This window comes from Priapulus caudatus, unplaced genomic scaffold (genome assembly GCF_000485595.1).
Source record: "Priapulus caudatus unplaced genomic scaffold, Priapulus_caudatus-5.0.1 Scaffold1349, whole genome shotgun sequence".
Lineage (NCBI taxonomy): Eukaryota > Metazoa > Priapulida > Priapulimorpha > Priapulimorphida > Priapulidae > Priapulus > Priapulus caudatus.
Genome location: NW_014578410.1, coordinates 5,042 through 20,954, shown reverse-complemented (window position 1 = coordinate 20,954; position 15,913 = coordinate 5,042). Strand labels below are relative to the sequence as shown.

The window sequence follows — 15,913 nt, the reverse complement described above, 5'->3', positions numbered from 1 at the left end:
TCTATTGTTAGTTTGCCTCCAAAATCTAGGGGCAGCTGCCCCTTGCCCCCCCTTCGCAGGCTACGTCCCTGAGTCACTGAAACTATCACTGCCATGATCTATTATTGCATGTACAACTTTGAAGTGATCATGAAGGAAACCTTAATAAGCTTATTAACATAAGCAAACATAGGTTTATTTGCTAAATTTGCAGCGAGCTGCAGCACAGCCCAGGGCAACATCCTTTAGCTAACACACTAAGCGTTCTCTTACAGTAAACACACTATGGTCCTCTACAGTAAACACACTAATGGTCCTATTACAGTAAACACACTATTGCCGTCCTCTGTCAGTAAACACACTATGGTCCTCTGACAGCTAAACACACCTATGGTCCTCTATTGAATAGTAAGCGGTTTGACAAATATAAAGGTTAGCAACGTCACTGAACATCACTAGCCATATCTATGGTCTCGCATGTACAGTATTTGAAGTGATCATGAAGAAAAACCTAATAGCGTATTAACCATACGCAACCATATGAGTTTATTTGCTAAGATTTGCAGAGCTGCAGCAGCCAGGGCCACATCTTTGCTAACACACTATGGTTCTCATACAGAACACACTATTGGTCCTCTTACAGTAAACACACTAGTGGTCCTTTATACAGTAAGCACACTAATATGCGTCCTCTGACAGTAAACAACTATTGTCCTCTTTACAGTAAACACACTATGGTCTTCTTACAGTAACACACTATTGGTTCTGTCTCTTACAGTAAACACACTAAGTCTTCTTACAGTAAACACACTATGGTCTTCTTACAGTAAACACACTACTGTCGCCTTACAGTAAACACCACTATGTCCTCTTTCAGTAAACACACTTGATGAGTCTTCTTACAGTAAAAACACACTTATGGTCCTCTTACAGCTAAACACACTATATTAGGTCCTCTGGAGTAGAGTAAACACACTATGGTCTTCTATTGAATAGTAAGGGGTTTGACAAAATAAAAAGTTTAACGCTCACCAGGCCATAGGCTGAGCAACATTCTAGGGCGGGGGGGCGGTGGCGGATCCAGGATTCAAGTTTGTGTTGAAACACGTGCGGTTCTGGCCGGACTCCTCCCACAAAATATTATGTAGCATCGTAGAGAGATGGTATTTGAGGCCAATTTGAGTACATGTACATCCTTCATTGTGACTACGACAAATTCTCTTGTAGCTAGAACAATTTATTTTGTTAGTTTTGCCCTCCGAAATTCTTAGGCGGCAGCTGCCCTTGCCCCCCCCCGCAGCGCTACGGGCCCTGCGTCACCTGAACTATCACTAGCCATGATCTCATTATTGCATTGCTACAACATTTGAAGTGATTTATGAGAGAAAGCTTAATAATTATTAACCATAAAAAAAATGCCAAACCATAAGAGTTTATTTGCTAAGATTTGCAGGAGCTGCAGCCAGCCAGAGAAACATCCTTTAGTAAACACACTTATGGCTCTCTTACAGTAAACACACTTTGTTCTCTTACAGAAAACACGACTAATATTGGTCCTCTGCACAGTAAATCACACTATTGGCCCGCTGACAGTAAACACACGTGATAGGTCTTCTTACAGTAAACACACTATGGTCTTTCTTTCAGTAAACACACTTATGGTCCTCTATTGAATGTAACAACTAGGAAAATAGTAGGAACTAGTTTGACAACAATTATAAAGTTGAACGTCACTGAACTATCACTAGCCATGATCTATATGTGCATGTACAGCATATTGAAATTATCATGAAGAAAAACCATAAATGAGCGGCTTGAAGATTACATAATTTTTGTCAGAATTCAGAATTGCGAAGCATTTATTAGATGCCTGTATATGGAAAGTCTTTGAATTGTTATATTCTAGAGCGCTAGAATAATGTTTGTAGTTTCTCATACCTAATTGCTTTTGTCTTGCTTTACACTACAGTGAATTAGCAAAAAGTTCCTTACAGGAGTTTATTTGCTAAGATTGCCAGGAGCTTGCAGCAGCCCAAAGACAAACATTATAGTAACACACTATGCGCCCCTTTACAGTAAACACACTATGGTCCTCTTTACAGTAAACACACTATGCGCTCCTCTACAGTAAACACACTATTGGTTCTCTTACAGGAAACACACTATGTCCTCTTACGAGGTAAACACATTATGTGGTGATTTTCCTTGTCGTATACATCTAAATGGTGGTATTAAAAATTCGTGTGATTATCTTTATTCTAAAGCATGCGTTCTCGCCGAACAAGTAAAATCCAATAGTCGTCGAACTGGCGGCTAATTGCATGGTGTGCCATGTGTGTGTGTGTGTGTGTGTGTGTGCTGTGTCGTGTGTGTGTGTGTTTGTGTGTGTGCTAGTGTGATGTGGTTTGTGTTATGCGTGGCCTGTTGCCGTGTGCTGTATGCTTCGTGATTATGTGCGTTGTACCCGGACGTGTCTCCCTGTCTGCGTAGTAATGCGGTTTATAACCCGTTATACGTAACCATCGTAACATAAAGCGAATTCTGTCGCTCGGTGTGAATCGGCGACCGTAAGAGCTTTGCATGTATGGCGTGCCTACATATGCGTGGCGGACGAGATGGCTTCGTCTCTGTGTGAGAGCGCTGCAGGAAGAGAGGTGCATCAAGGGATCAGGCGATCGGTTTACACTGACTGGCCAAACAGTATAGGAGCATGCTGTAGCATGGAAGTCAGGGAAATCATTGCCAGAGTGAACGCACGAGTATTATGCTAACAGGAATAGTTCAAAAGTGAAAACCTATACTTGTTTCTATTCATATATAATATATATATATATCGGTTTGCAAGATGGTAAACTAAGCATTACTCGTGCATCGTAGTCACCTTTTGACTAACGCTTTGCTGCCAAATGTAAGTGAATACAGCTCAGGCGGTGCCTATGAACGCAGGCCCTCCAAGTAATAACGGCTAGTTACAGCTTTACAGATAGCAAGATGCCAATCTTATCCTGGGTGAAGGAGCGCTGGAGATCGGAACGTAGCGGCCAGATTCGCCTGGCTCTGGGGAGAGGAGAGCGGAAGCTAGCCACAGAAGGAGACGAACACTAATTAGGAATAGGCGGGATGAGAATGATGGGAGAGGCGGATGGAGGAGGAGGAGGAGAGGAGGAGGAGGAGGCAGGGGAGAAAGGGAGCGGGAATATGTGGACCAGGGGCGCACGCATTCGATCTAGGATGTAGCATTGAGGAACGTATCAATGAAGATATTTTGCGAGCGACGAACGACCAAACGAACGACCAAACGAACGACAAACGATGCGACCGAACGAATGACCGAATGAACGACCGAACAAACGAGCGGAACAAACAACCGAACGAACGACCGAATAAACGAGGCCCACGACTGCCGATTCATCTGCTGAATTTTCATTTCACTTTAGCGTAGTCTCGCCGACGGGATCGAATCACGCAGCTTGGAATTAGTATAGCCGCGGAGCGTGAGGGCGCGCGCCTTACTCTCGCAAAGCTCTCCACTTCACCCTCACTATGTCTTGCCATGTCGCTCTCACCATGTCTGCCATGTCCGCTCTCACCATGTCTGCCCATGTCGCCTTCACCATGTCTGCCATGTCCGCTCTCATCATTGTCTCCATGTCGCTCTCACCATGTCTGCCATGTCCTGCTCTCACCTGTGTCTGGCCATGTCGCTCTCACCATGTCTGCCATGATCGCCGTCTCACCATGTCTGCCATGTCGCTCTCACGTTGGTCTGCCATGTCGCTCTACATTCATGTCTTGCCATTGTCGCTCTCACCATGTCTGCCATGCGCTCTCACCGTGTCTGCCCATGTCGCTCTCACCATGTCTGCCATTGTTCGCTCTCACCATGCTCTGCCATGTCGCTCTCACTCGTGTCTGCCATGTCTTCTCACCGTGTCTGCCATGTCGCTCTCACCGTAGTCTGCCATGTCGCTCTCACCATGTCTGCCATTGTCGCTCTCACGTGGCTGCCCCATGTCGGTCTCACCATGTCTGCTCATGTTAACCCCTCACATGTCTGCCATGTCGTTCTGCACTTGGTCTGCCATGTCGCTCTTCACCATGTCTGCCATGTTACCCTCACCATGTCTGCCATGTCGCTCTCACCATGTCTGCCCATGTTACCCCTCACTATTGTCTAGCCATGTCGCTCTCACCACGTGTCTTGCCATTGTCGCTCTCACCATGTCTGCCATGTTCGCTCTCACATGCTCTGCCATGTCGCTGCTCACTGTGTCTGCCATGTCACCTCACTATGTCTGCCATGTCGTCTCACCGTGTCTGCCATGTCGCTCTTCACCATGTCTGCCATGTCGCTCTCACCGTGTCTGCCATGTCGCTTTCACCGTGTCTGCCATGTCACCCTCACCATGTCTGGCCATGTCGCTCTCAACCATGTCTGCCATGTCGCTCTCATCATGTCTGCATGTCGCTCTCATCATGGTCTGCCCATGTAAAGCTCTCACCAGGGTCTGCCAGTGTCGCTCTCACCATGTCTGCCCATGTCGGCTCTCTCCATGGTTCTGCCATGTCGCTCTCACCGTGTCCTGCCATGCTCGCTCTCACCATGTCTGCCATGTTTACCCTCACTATCTCTGCCATGCTTCGCTCTGCACCGGTGTCTGCCATGTCACCCTCACTATGGTCTGCCATGTCGCTCTCACCGGTGTCTTGCATGTCGCTCTCACCATTTCTGCCCATGTCGCTCTCACCATGTCTGCCATGTCGCTCTCACGTATGTCTGCCATGTTTCTTCTTTTCTTTTCTCGCCTCTCACCATGTCTGCCATGTTACCCTCACCATGTCTGCCATTGTCGCTCTCTTCCATGTCTGCGCATGTCCGCTCTCATCATGTCTTGCCATGATCGCTCTCACCATGTCTGCCATGTCGCTCTCACCGTGTCTGCCATGGTCGCTCTCACCATGTCTGCCATGTCGCTCTCACCATGTCTTGCCATGTCCTCTCACCATGTACTGCCATGTCGCTCTCACCGTGGTCTGCCATGTCGCTCTCACCGTGTCTGCCATGTCGCTTCTCACCGTGTCTGCCATGTCACCCTCACCGATGTCTGCCATGTCGCTCTTCACATGATCTGCCATGTCGCTCTCATCATGTCTGCCATGTCGCTCTCACCATGTCATGCCATGTCGCTCTCACCATGTTCTGCCATCGTCGCTCTCAACCCATGTCTGCCATTTCGCCTCTCACCATGTCTGCCATGTCGCTCTCACCGTTCTGCCATTGTCGCTCTCACATGTCTGCCATGTCGCCCTCCTCATCATGTCTGCCAGTCGCTCTCTCCATGTCTGCCATTGTCCGCTCTCACCATGTCTTGCATGTCGCTCTCACCATGTCTGCTGTTACCCTCACCATTGTCTGCCATGTCGCTCTCTCCATGCTCTGCCATGTCACCCTCACCATGTCTGCCATGTACACCCTCACCATGTCTGCCATTGTCGCTTCTCATTCATGTCTGCCATGTCGCTCTCACCATGTCTGCCATGTCGCCTCTCACCATGGTCTGCCATGTCGCTTCACCATGGCTCTGCCATGTCGCCTCTCACTATGTCTGCTGTCGGCTCTCACCATGTCTGCATGTCGCTCTCATCATGTCTGCCCATGTCGCTCTCACCATGTCTAGCCATGTCGCCTCTCACTATGTCTGCCATGGTCGCCTCTCACCATGTCTGCCATTGTACTCCTCACCATGTCTGCCATGTTGCGCCCTCTCTCATGTCTGCCCCATGGTCCTCTCATCATGTCTGCCATTTGTCGCTCTCACTCTGTCTGCCATGTCGCCTCTCATCATGTCTGCCATGTCGCCTCTCACCATGTCTTTGCCATGTCGCTCTCACCATGTTCTGCCATGTCGCTCTCACCATGCTCTGCATGCTCGGCTCTCAACCATTCGTTCTGCCATGTCGCTCTCACCATGTCTGCCATGTCGCTCTCCACCGGCGTCTGCCATGCTCGCTCTCACTATTGTCTGCCATGTCGCTCTCACCATGTCTGCCATGTCGCCTCATCACCATGTCTGCCATGGTCGCTTTCACCATGTCTGCCATGTCCTCTCTCCATGTCTGCCATGTTCGCTCTCATTTTATGTCTGCTGTCGCTCTCTCCATGTCATGCCATGTCGCTCTCACCATGTCTGCCATGTCGCTCTCATCATGTCTGCCATGTCGCTTCTCACCATGTCTGCCATGTCGCTCTCACCATGTCTGCCATGTCGCTCTTCACCATGTCTTGTCCAGGCTCGCTCTCACCGTCGTCTGCCATGTCGCTCTTCACCATGTCTGCCATGTCGCCTCTCACTCCATGTTCTGCCATGTCGCTCTCACCTATGTCTTGCCATGTCGCTCTCTCCATGCTCTGCCATGTCGCTCTCACCCATGTCTGCCATGTCGCTCTCACCATGTCTGCCATGTCGCTCTCACCATGTCTGCATGTCGCTTCTCCATGTCTGCCATGTCGCCTCACCATGTCTGCCATGTCGCTCTCACCATGTCTGCCATGTCGCCTCTCACCATGTCTGCCATGTCGCTCTCACCATGTCTGCCCATGTCGCTCTCACCGATGTCTGCATGTTTACCCTCACCATGTCTAGCCCATGTCGCTCTCACCATGTCTGCCATGTCGCTCTCACTTATGCTCTGCCATGTCGCTCTCACCATGTCGCATGTTCGCCTCTCTCCATGTCTGCCATGTCGCCCTCACCGTGTCTGCCATGTCCTCTCACCGTGCTCTGCCATGTCGCTCTCACATGTCTGCCATGTTACCCTCACCATGTCTGCCATGTCGCTCTTCACATGTCTGCCATGTTCGCTCTCACCATGTCTGCCATGTCGCTCTCACCGTGTCTGCCATGTCGCTCTCACTATGTCTGCCATGTCGCTCTCACCCGCGCGTGTCTGCCATTTGTCGCTCTCACCGTGTCTGCCATGGTCGTTTCCTCACCATGTCTGCCATGTTACCCTTCACCATGCTCTGCCATTGTCGCTCTCACCATGTTCTGCCATGTCGCCTCTCACTATGTCTGCCATGTCGCTCTCACCGTTGTCTGCCATGTCGCTTCACTTGATGTCTGACAAGGTTTCAAGCGCGCTCTAGCCGGCGTCGCCGTCCTTCACTGTCCGAATCCCGCACGCTTATTCCTTGCGGGGTTTCCGCCGTGCCTGCACACGGGCCTCGAGTTGCCTGCGTAGCTTTGAAGCGAGCCTGCGAAGTTCCGCGGGACAATTATTTCGATCACATATGTGTGTACACCGTGAGGTGCCGACCCCCTTGGATGACTCGCGATCGGGTCCAATTCTGCGAGCTGCAAGGTTTTCGATGAATGGAAAATTGTTTGATGCGACTTGATGTCCGTATTGGCGCGTTCTTGCAGTCTGGGTTACGTGGCTGATCTAATAGACAGCTACACTTGACTTGACTGACAAGGTCTAACGTTTCGATGTCTTGTTTCTTTTGCCCTCTCGTGTTTTGGAGCAAGGTACTTTATCGCATCGTCGAAATCTGGCCTAGAAATGGCACGTTATCACTTCGCGTATGCGTATCACCCGCATAGCAAACGTGAATTTCATCGTTTTGAATCAAAGTGTATGAAAAAACTCCTGCGGTCATTGGAAAGTTACGATTGTGCATATCGCATATTATTCAATGTTTAGATAATCAATATATTATAGAATTTTTCCTTTAGAAATATCGCCTACCAGTACGACGATAGCGAGACACAGGCCCATCAGTGTACAGTTCTCCCGCCAGGGTCGTGCGCGGTGTTTACTCTGATCTTTCTGCTTAGCGCGCGTAACAAGATAGAGTATAGCCATTAAGCTAAAGCATCCTCGCTAAATAACAACGGGCGCTCTCTCTCGGCTCTCTCTCGCTCTCTCTCTCTCTCTCTCTATCTATCTCTCTCTCTCTGTCGTCTCCGTTCTTTCTCGCTCTTCCCCCTCTCTCTCTCTATCGTTTCGCGGCGCTCATTTCCTTTCTCTTGCTTCGGTCTCTTATCTTTTCTGGTGTGCACGATTAGAAACCTGTCATCACGGACGAAGCAACGCTCGGCCTGACATCGCGGCGAGCAGAGCGTCGTCGCGCGCGATTGTCGGGCACAAGAACGATTTACATATGTTCATTATAAATATTTAATCCCGACGGCTTTTCAGCCATCTGTTCGATGCCTAATCGGCGGATATCCGCATAGAGCCAAGGTAAATACAAGCAACGTGCGTACTCGCGCTTCTGTGCGAGATAAAGGCTTATAAAATCGAACGCGTTCGCATACTCACGTGATTACGCCTATATTCGGGAGCCATTTGAGCGGAGTAAGCCCTTACTCTGCGCCTCTCGTTAAATCCGAATGTGTGTAGTAGACACAGTTGCGCGACCGTCCAAAGAAACCGGAGGGCTCCGCGGAAAAAAAAACGGTGCGATTGAGGCTTTTAACGCGATATTTCAGAGCGGTTCGTTTGTTTATCGTCAACAAATCGAGGAGTTGGATTTCGCTTAGGCCGCTCGTATAGCCGAGCGGCTTCTAAAAACTACGCGGCTGCCTCGCCGGTACACCGGTTTTAGCGTTAAGATCGGACACCCTTTTACACGGGAAGTCAGATGGCGAACAAGCGATAGCTAGCAGTGGCATGATAAACAGCTGCTAGCACTGAAATAGCATTGATTAATAGCACTGCACTCGCTGAGTAAATTCATTATATTTAGTATACCGCTATTTGCTAGGCGAGGTCCAGCGCGGATATTTGGTGGTGGATCACAGGTGCCGGCAAACATAGAGGCGGCAATTCGATCATGTCAGATGGCTCAGGGCTTCTTCATGAAACGGGGAAACTTTAAAATCCTAATTAAATTTTGCATTGCGGCAGCAGCCTTTCACGTGTCATCTTACCGAAATCCTTCTCCTATTACAATGATCGGTCATATCCTTGCCTAATGTCTTTATCCTTACATTCTGAACTGAGTGTGGGTCTGCGCAGTTTCTCGATGACGTATTGCAGTAGCTGCGTCACACGGGAAAAACATGTGCGAGGTTGCAGCGATTAATGTCAGCTCAGCAATCGTTCTCAATCCACCGTTCATTTAGGCGCATCTAAACATTTGATTTCCTTTCAATTCGCCGGCGCGAAGTATATAGAGTTACAAAGCAAGCGTAATGGACAAAGGTTGATTGCTGCCAGCGAGATTCACGCCTGCTAATCACGCAGTTCAAAACGCTTCGCGAAAAAAAATTACGGAATTTCGCGAACCGGACTTCGTATGCAGTGCAATTTTAAACGAACGATTTCCGCTTTAAATGCAGACGTCTGCTGAGTACTCTGACCGCTACAACAACATACGCATGAAAGAGGATGTGCTAAGCAAGTTTCATGGTCTACGCATACGGGACGGCGTGTGGGCGAGTGGCGCTCACGCTTGACCGCAATCAACAAACAGCCTGAAGGCGATGAATATGTCGACAGGCGACTTCACCTACCAAGAAGGATTTCCTGGGCGAAGGCAATTTCCTCGATGCTATCAAGCCAAAACCGATTTCGAGGAGTAACGTTGACAAACACATTTTTTCTTCTTTTTTCTGCTTTCTCACTTTCTCTCTCTCTCCCTCTCGGCGCGCGTCTCTCCCTGTTCTCTCTCTCTCTCTCTCTTTCTCTTTCACTATCTTTCTCTTTTCCTCTTTCTCGCTCGCGCTCTCTCTTTCTCACTGTTCTTCTCTCTCTCTCTCTCTTCTCGCTCTTTCTCGCGCTCTCCTCTCTCTCTTTCTCGCTTCCCTTTCCCCTCCCCTTTCTCTCGCTCTCCTCTCTCTCTCTCTCTCTCTCTCTCTCTCTCTCTTCTCTAGCCGCTCTCTTCTTTTCTTTCTCTTCCTCTCTCTTCTCTCTCTCTCTTCTCTTCTCTCGTCTACTATATCCTTTAACACTGTACCTCTCTCGCTTTCTCTTTCGCGCTCATCTGTTTCTTTCTTTTGTTTCCCTTCCTCATTTTCTCCCACCTCCTTCTCTCCCCCATCTCTCCGCCATCCCTCCTCTCTCAAACGCTGATCATCTCCCAGTCTATCCTCACCCTATTACTGTGCCTCCCATCGCTTTCTTTCACATTTTCTTTCGCGCTCGTCCTTCCTCCTTTCATCTTTTCTGCCTCTATCTCTTTCTTTCTGCCTCACGCTCCCCCTCCCATCTCGTATCTCTCTCTCCGCTCGCTATCTCCGCTCTCTTGCTTTCTCTCTCTTTCTCTTTCTCTCTCTCTCTCTCTCTCTATTTCTCTCTTTCCTCTCCCGTTCCTCTAATCTATCTATCTTTTAATTAAATCAATCATAGGTTGTTTGTGTTTAACTTCAATTTAACCGGATGATTGTATCCATAATGAAGTGCACGTTAATATCTTGTTCCATATTCTCATCTTCAGCAGGTGTATTGTTGCTACGGGGGTCACGTGGAAATATCTTAATCACGCAAGCGTGTCTATAAGGCCATACTCATTTCAGCCATTACTCATTTTCCATCGTCAGATTCATCAAACCTGGTGGCCATAAGACGAGCCCCCAGATAATTAGTATTATTGGTAAGATAGTACGCCGCTAATCAAAGTATGATGTCGCCTCGTTTATTAAGCTCGCACGCTATGAGATCGACCGGAGAAATAACGCTGCGGTGACTGACAGTTAGCCGCGTATCCGCAGAGCGCAGATATTCTGTGCCAAAAACTGTGTAGCTGTCAAGCGTTAAGGCGCAAGATTACGTTCTCTAATAATTTATCCTGATACGCACAGTCGGGGCTTAGCTGCCCACTGCTTTTCGAGGCATGCCGGCGGATTCCCGCACAATCGTCTTCTCTGTCTGGCAGTTAGATCTCCAACGTGACGCAGATGAAACTTGCCGCTGTGGGCATTCTGTCGCGCAACAAACGCTTTTCGCGGAAGCATTACGGGAATAACAAGTGACAGTCTTGACACAGCCGCGCCGAGCTATAGTTTCAGTCACACTCACGTTTCTCATTCGGCACTAATGCTGCGGTCGGAGACGTTATACAAACCCCAGCACGACACCTGCTTAGGAATATAGGTGCATGCATCAGTACACAGCCTGGTTGCATAGCGCGAGCTGACATCGGCGCAAATAAGCTTAAAGGACACCTCTTTTGGTTTTCGCGCTATCAATGCGCTACTATCTTGCTGACGAACGACCCGCTGATGAAAATCACGAATACTTTCGGACGCATGTTTGGATATATTTTAGTTTGGCCACAATCGTGTCAAGTGCGAATCTGCCGTTTTTGACTGCCGGCAATCTCAGAGGAAAATTCTTTAATTGCTTATTCCCGATAAATGTATAAATACTACCGGATGTAGATTATATTAAATAGTTTATTAAGATTTATTGATATTTTAATCAAATTATAAAAATAGATATTATTTTAGATATTGCTTTTCAAGTGAATGCCTTACTGAATATTCATTTATTATGAACATAAGGTTTATCTAATAAGCGTAAAACGCTAATGTCAATCAACACCCAGTGCGGATTTGCGCTACCGAATTCAATCACTACTTTTATGTTTAGGGCCAAGTGATATTATAACGGAGACGGAGACAGACTGGGGGGCAGATCAGGATTATTCAGAACACTACCACGGCTAACGGCCCCAATGCATCGTTCATCACAGGCTGCCGCGATTGGTGGCGCTGCCCAATTCTCGACTTGATGTAAGGACGTCTGCTTTGTACGTCGACGTCGGTTGAGCATTGTAAACGTGCCGTCGCCGAGAGCCGTGTAAATCGTTCTACCGGCGTCTGCTTTGCTATGAAAATCACAACACAATACACTGTGCCACAAGCACGCACACACACACACACACACCAACACACACACACACACACACACACACACCACACACACAGCACACACCACACACCATACACATACACACACACATGCACACACACACACACACACATACACACACTCACACGTCACAGACACACACACACACACACACACACACACACACACAACACACACACACTCACACACACACGCACACACACACACACACACACGCATCCACACACACACACTACACACACACACACACACACCACCACACACACACACCCACACGCATCCACACACACACACACACAACACACACACACACACACACAGCACACACACGCTATGCACACACACACACACCCACAGCACACACAACACACACACACACACACACACACACACACACACAGCAGGCACGCAATCCACCCACAGCACACACCCACACACACACACACACACACACACACACACACACACACACACACCACACCCACACACAACGTATCCCACGTTACACGTTAATTAGTAGCACGTTACACGTTAATTAGTAGCACGTTACACGTTAATTAGTAGCACGTTACACTTACACGTAATATGCGACTACAGCACGAAGATACACGTCATCTGACCAATCATCATCAATCACCGGCTATGCATCACTGCAATTTCCTTGTTCGCTTAATAGTTAGCATTTCCTGCTACAGTAGAGGCTCCTGTGCTAGACCACTCCAGCTTGCATCCGACCCTTTCTCTTATATGAGTATCCCGTTCTCTGACACACTAAATCATGGCAGGTCAGAATCACAGCGATTGAGATATATAATCACGCGCACGCACGCACGCACAATAACACGAACGCACAAGGAAGCGCACATATGTTGCTGCAGCGAGAAGAGAGACAGTAGTTAAAAGCAAGGAAATCAGCGTTAATTATACTTTGCTTTACATATACTTTGCGAGACTTTAGAGAAGAACCGTTCAGTACTTGTCAGCAATCAACTGACGCCTTTCTCATTTTACCATGACAGACATGCCTATATGATATCCATATAAAAACACAAATAACCACATTCATATATATACATACATATATATATATATATATATATATATATATATATATATATATTATCTGGTACTATATCATAAACTACTTGACTGCCGTGTGCAAGAGTCGGCGTGACACGGCGTTGTTACTAATACTAGCAGCGCCATCTGTTGCACGAGAAAATTAAAAAATTTAAAATATTAATAAATTAGCGTTAGTACACGTGTATAGGAGTTGTTGGCTCATGTCACTGATACGAGTCAGAATTATAGAAATATGAAAAGATACGAAAACGGTTACCTGTAAAGTGTGATAAAAATACATTTGTGACATCTCACATACTTGTATACGACAATAATCGCAACTAGTGTAATCCTAATTATAACTCCGAAACGAATCCCAAATATAGTCCAAATCCGGCCCTTTTTAAACAATGAATATGTATAAATGTACTACGCTTCACACGTGGGAAAATCTACGACTAAGAGTAATAGTGGGACTAAAATGTGTCTGACAACGGCCTCCAGAAATTGCCAATTAGCAATTGCAATGCAAATGCTGCGCAGAATGCAATGAATGCGTTCTTCGACCCACTGTATTCTATGTGTCCACTGTATGCAAACTATTACAATAACAATCCCTTGTAACAGTTCAACTTTTAAATAACTACAACTAGTGACACAGAGTGAAAAGGCATATTTAACAAGTCAGGATAAAATGAAAACAATTTTTTTTATTCACACCCGAACAGATCGTGTTATATTGCTGCTGCAGCTGTGCCAGCCATTGCAACTCACGTTGCTGCTATTCCAGCTACCAGGAACACGTCTATGCGTTGATCATGCAAACGCCTATATCCGTTGTATTCATATAATCATGCCATTCTAGAATATAGATGTGGTCAAGGTACTACTGCAGGTGTTGCTGCTGCAGCAGCTGCTGCGCATGCTGCTACTAGCAATACCGACCTGTGATGCTGCTGCTGGAAATGTTTACCTGCACCAACACTTGGTGCCACTAGCACTACAACAACGATTTTTCTAGGAGAAAACCAGGATGGTAGAAGTAATGAATAAAATAATCTACCTTAGAATCCCGTGACAGTCTTGACTTACCGAACTCACGTGCTGTACTCCTTCCTCCTTACTCCTTCCTCCTTCCTGCCCCATCTTCCCTCTTTTCCGTGACCTCCTCCAACTTGTCATCTGCAAGGTCAGTGGTGAATGATGATTGATCGATCGATCAATAGATAGATAGATGTGTTATTGAGCACCATCAGTTAACACATTTACATGTACATGCACATTAATACAAGTCAGGTGCAAGGGAGGAGAGTTAGCAAATGTTTTCGTGCCCACTCCCTTATATAATAGAGCCAGAGTATTGGGCCACCCTTAAAAAATTGTTTGTTTCCCTTTTACCTACTCGCCTCTCAGGGTACCGAGTAGGTAGGTAGGTGAAAAATCTTTTTTATTTTGTTTTGACACGATGTGTGTATGTATAGTGTATATTCTGTTGTGTATATGTTTTTACGGAACGAATTTGATTTTGTGTTTGCAAAACGAAATAATTTTTGTTTTGTTTTAATCGGCCAAATTAAAATGTGTCGAGTAGCGGCGTTTTGGCAAGTCGGTCGGTAAAGGGGAAACAAGCAATATTTTATCTTAGGCCTTGGGAAGATGGCACGCCAGACAGATAAGGGTATTACAAGGTAGATCATCACACATGAATATGATTTTCCATGATGTGACATGACGACATGATATAAATAAGGATGATACATTGGCAATCGTCTTCCTTGCTATAGAGTGAGATAATATCAAATACAACAAGTGATGAGTGCAATATGCTCTTTGGATGAAAGCCATGCACATTAGATTGGTGTTCCTTTAGCAATGCTTTTAGCAATTGGTGTTGGTTTAGCAATGCATAATGCCAAACAATGACACATAAATAGCATCAAGAGTAGATAATAACACATGTGTTATTATCTACTCTTGATAGCATGCATAAATACTGGCCAAGGAAATGTTTAAAGTGGTCATGTCACTATAAACAGCATGAGAATAACTTCTTTGTAGGAGTGAAAATACATTTAGTGTTTCTATGCACCTTTTATGGTGAAGTTGTTGCATTATGTTATGCATTTTGCTACTCCTTCTAATGTAAACACATACTCACTTCATTACGTTGTATCAATAATGCCCATTCCCTGTGAAATTACATATCTCGGTTTCTTTCTTGGTCCTATTTCTTTCCCATTCAGGTTTCTCTTCTTCCTTTAATTTATTGAGCAGCACAACTCTTATTAGATACGAATATGTAACTATGTAAACATTGAAATGGTCTGTTTGCTAGCTCTACCTGTTTTAGCTCTGCCTTTGTAGCATCTTACTCCACAACAGTTTGAGAAATGAAGAGCACATATCGTGTCTTCAGCTATGGTAGCTCTACTCTCTAGTACTATAGCCCGCATACAGTTGCCGCAGGGCTATAGAACATTTTATGCCAGGTTTCGTAACTGCACCTGTCCCCCAATGCTTCCACGAAATATGGCTCACAAAACGCAACATGATCGGGCTTTTTAACACTTATTTATCTACATGGACATCTCACCTATCTTTTTGAACACTTTCCACAACTTTACACCCTGTATTTATGCATTTATTCCTCAAAGTGCTAAGCACTACTTGCGTTTCGTTTTCAAATGCTGTTGTGTACACGCGTGATGTCACCCGAAATGTAATAGGCTGCATCATAGCTGCCTATGTGTTTTGTCTACATTTCGGGTGACGTCACGCGTAACCGTACGCGGGCTATAGTTACTAGCACAGGCACTTGGAACGTCTCAATAAACAATGAAAGTGTCAATGACACTGTAGCTCACCACAAAAAAGGACACAAATGAGTGAGTAAGAAGAAGTCAGTTTTAATTGAGCAACCATCGACGTACATTATAGAAACGATTGCCATCTGTATATCGCAATAATAATTTATAAACCAAAATGAATCACA

The 15,913-nt window shown here is 46.4% G+C and overlaps 1 long non-coding RNA gene across 1 annotated transcript; it reads right to left on the bottom strand.

Moving 5' to 3' along the window:
- Positions 1-12,565: 12,565 nt before the first annotated feature.
- On the bottom strand, positions 12,566-15,549 carry LOC106816324. The gene is made up of 4 exons (XR_001394872.1): positions 15,515-15,549; positions 15,080-15,177; positions 14,014-14,103; positions 12,566-12,630 (listed from the first exon to the last, which is right to left on the bottom strand). It is a non-coding gene; the product is annotated as an uncharacterized LOC106816324 (long non-coding RNA).
- Between the last annotated feature and the right edge of the window lie 364 nt (positions 15,550-15,913).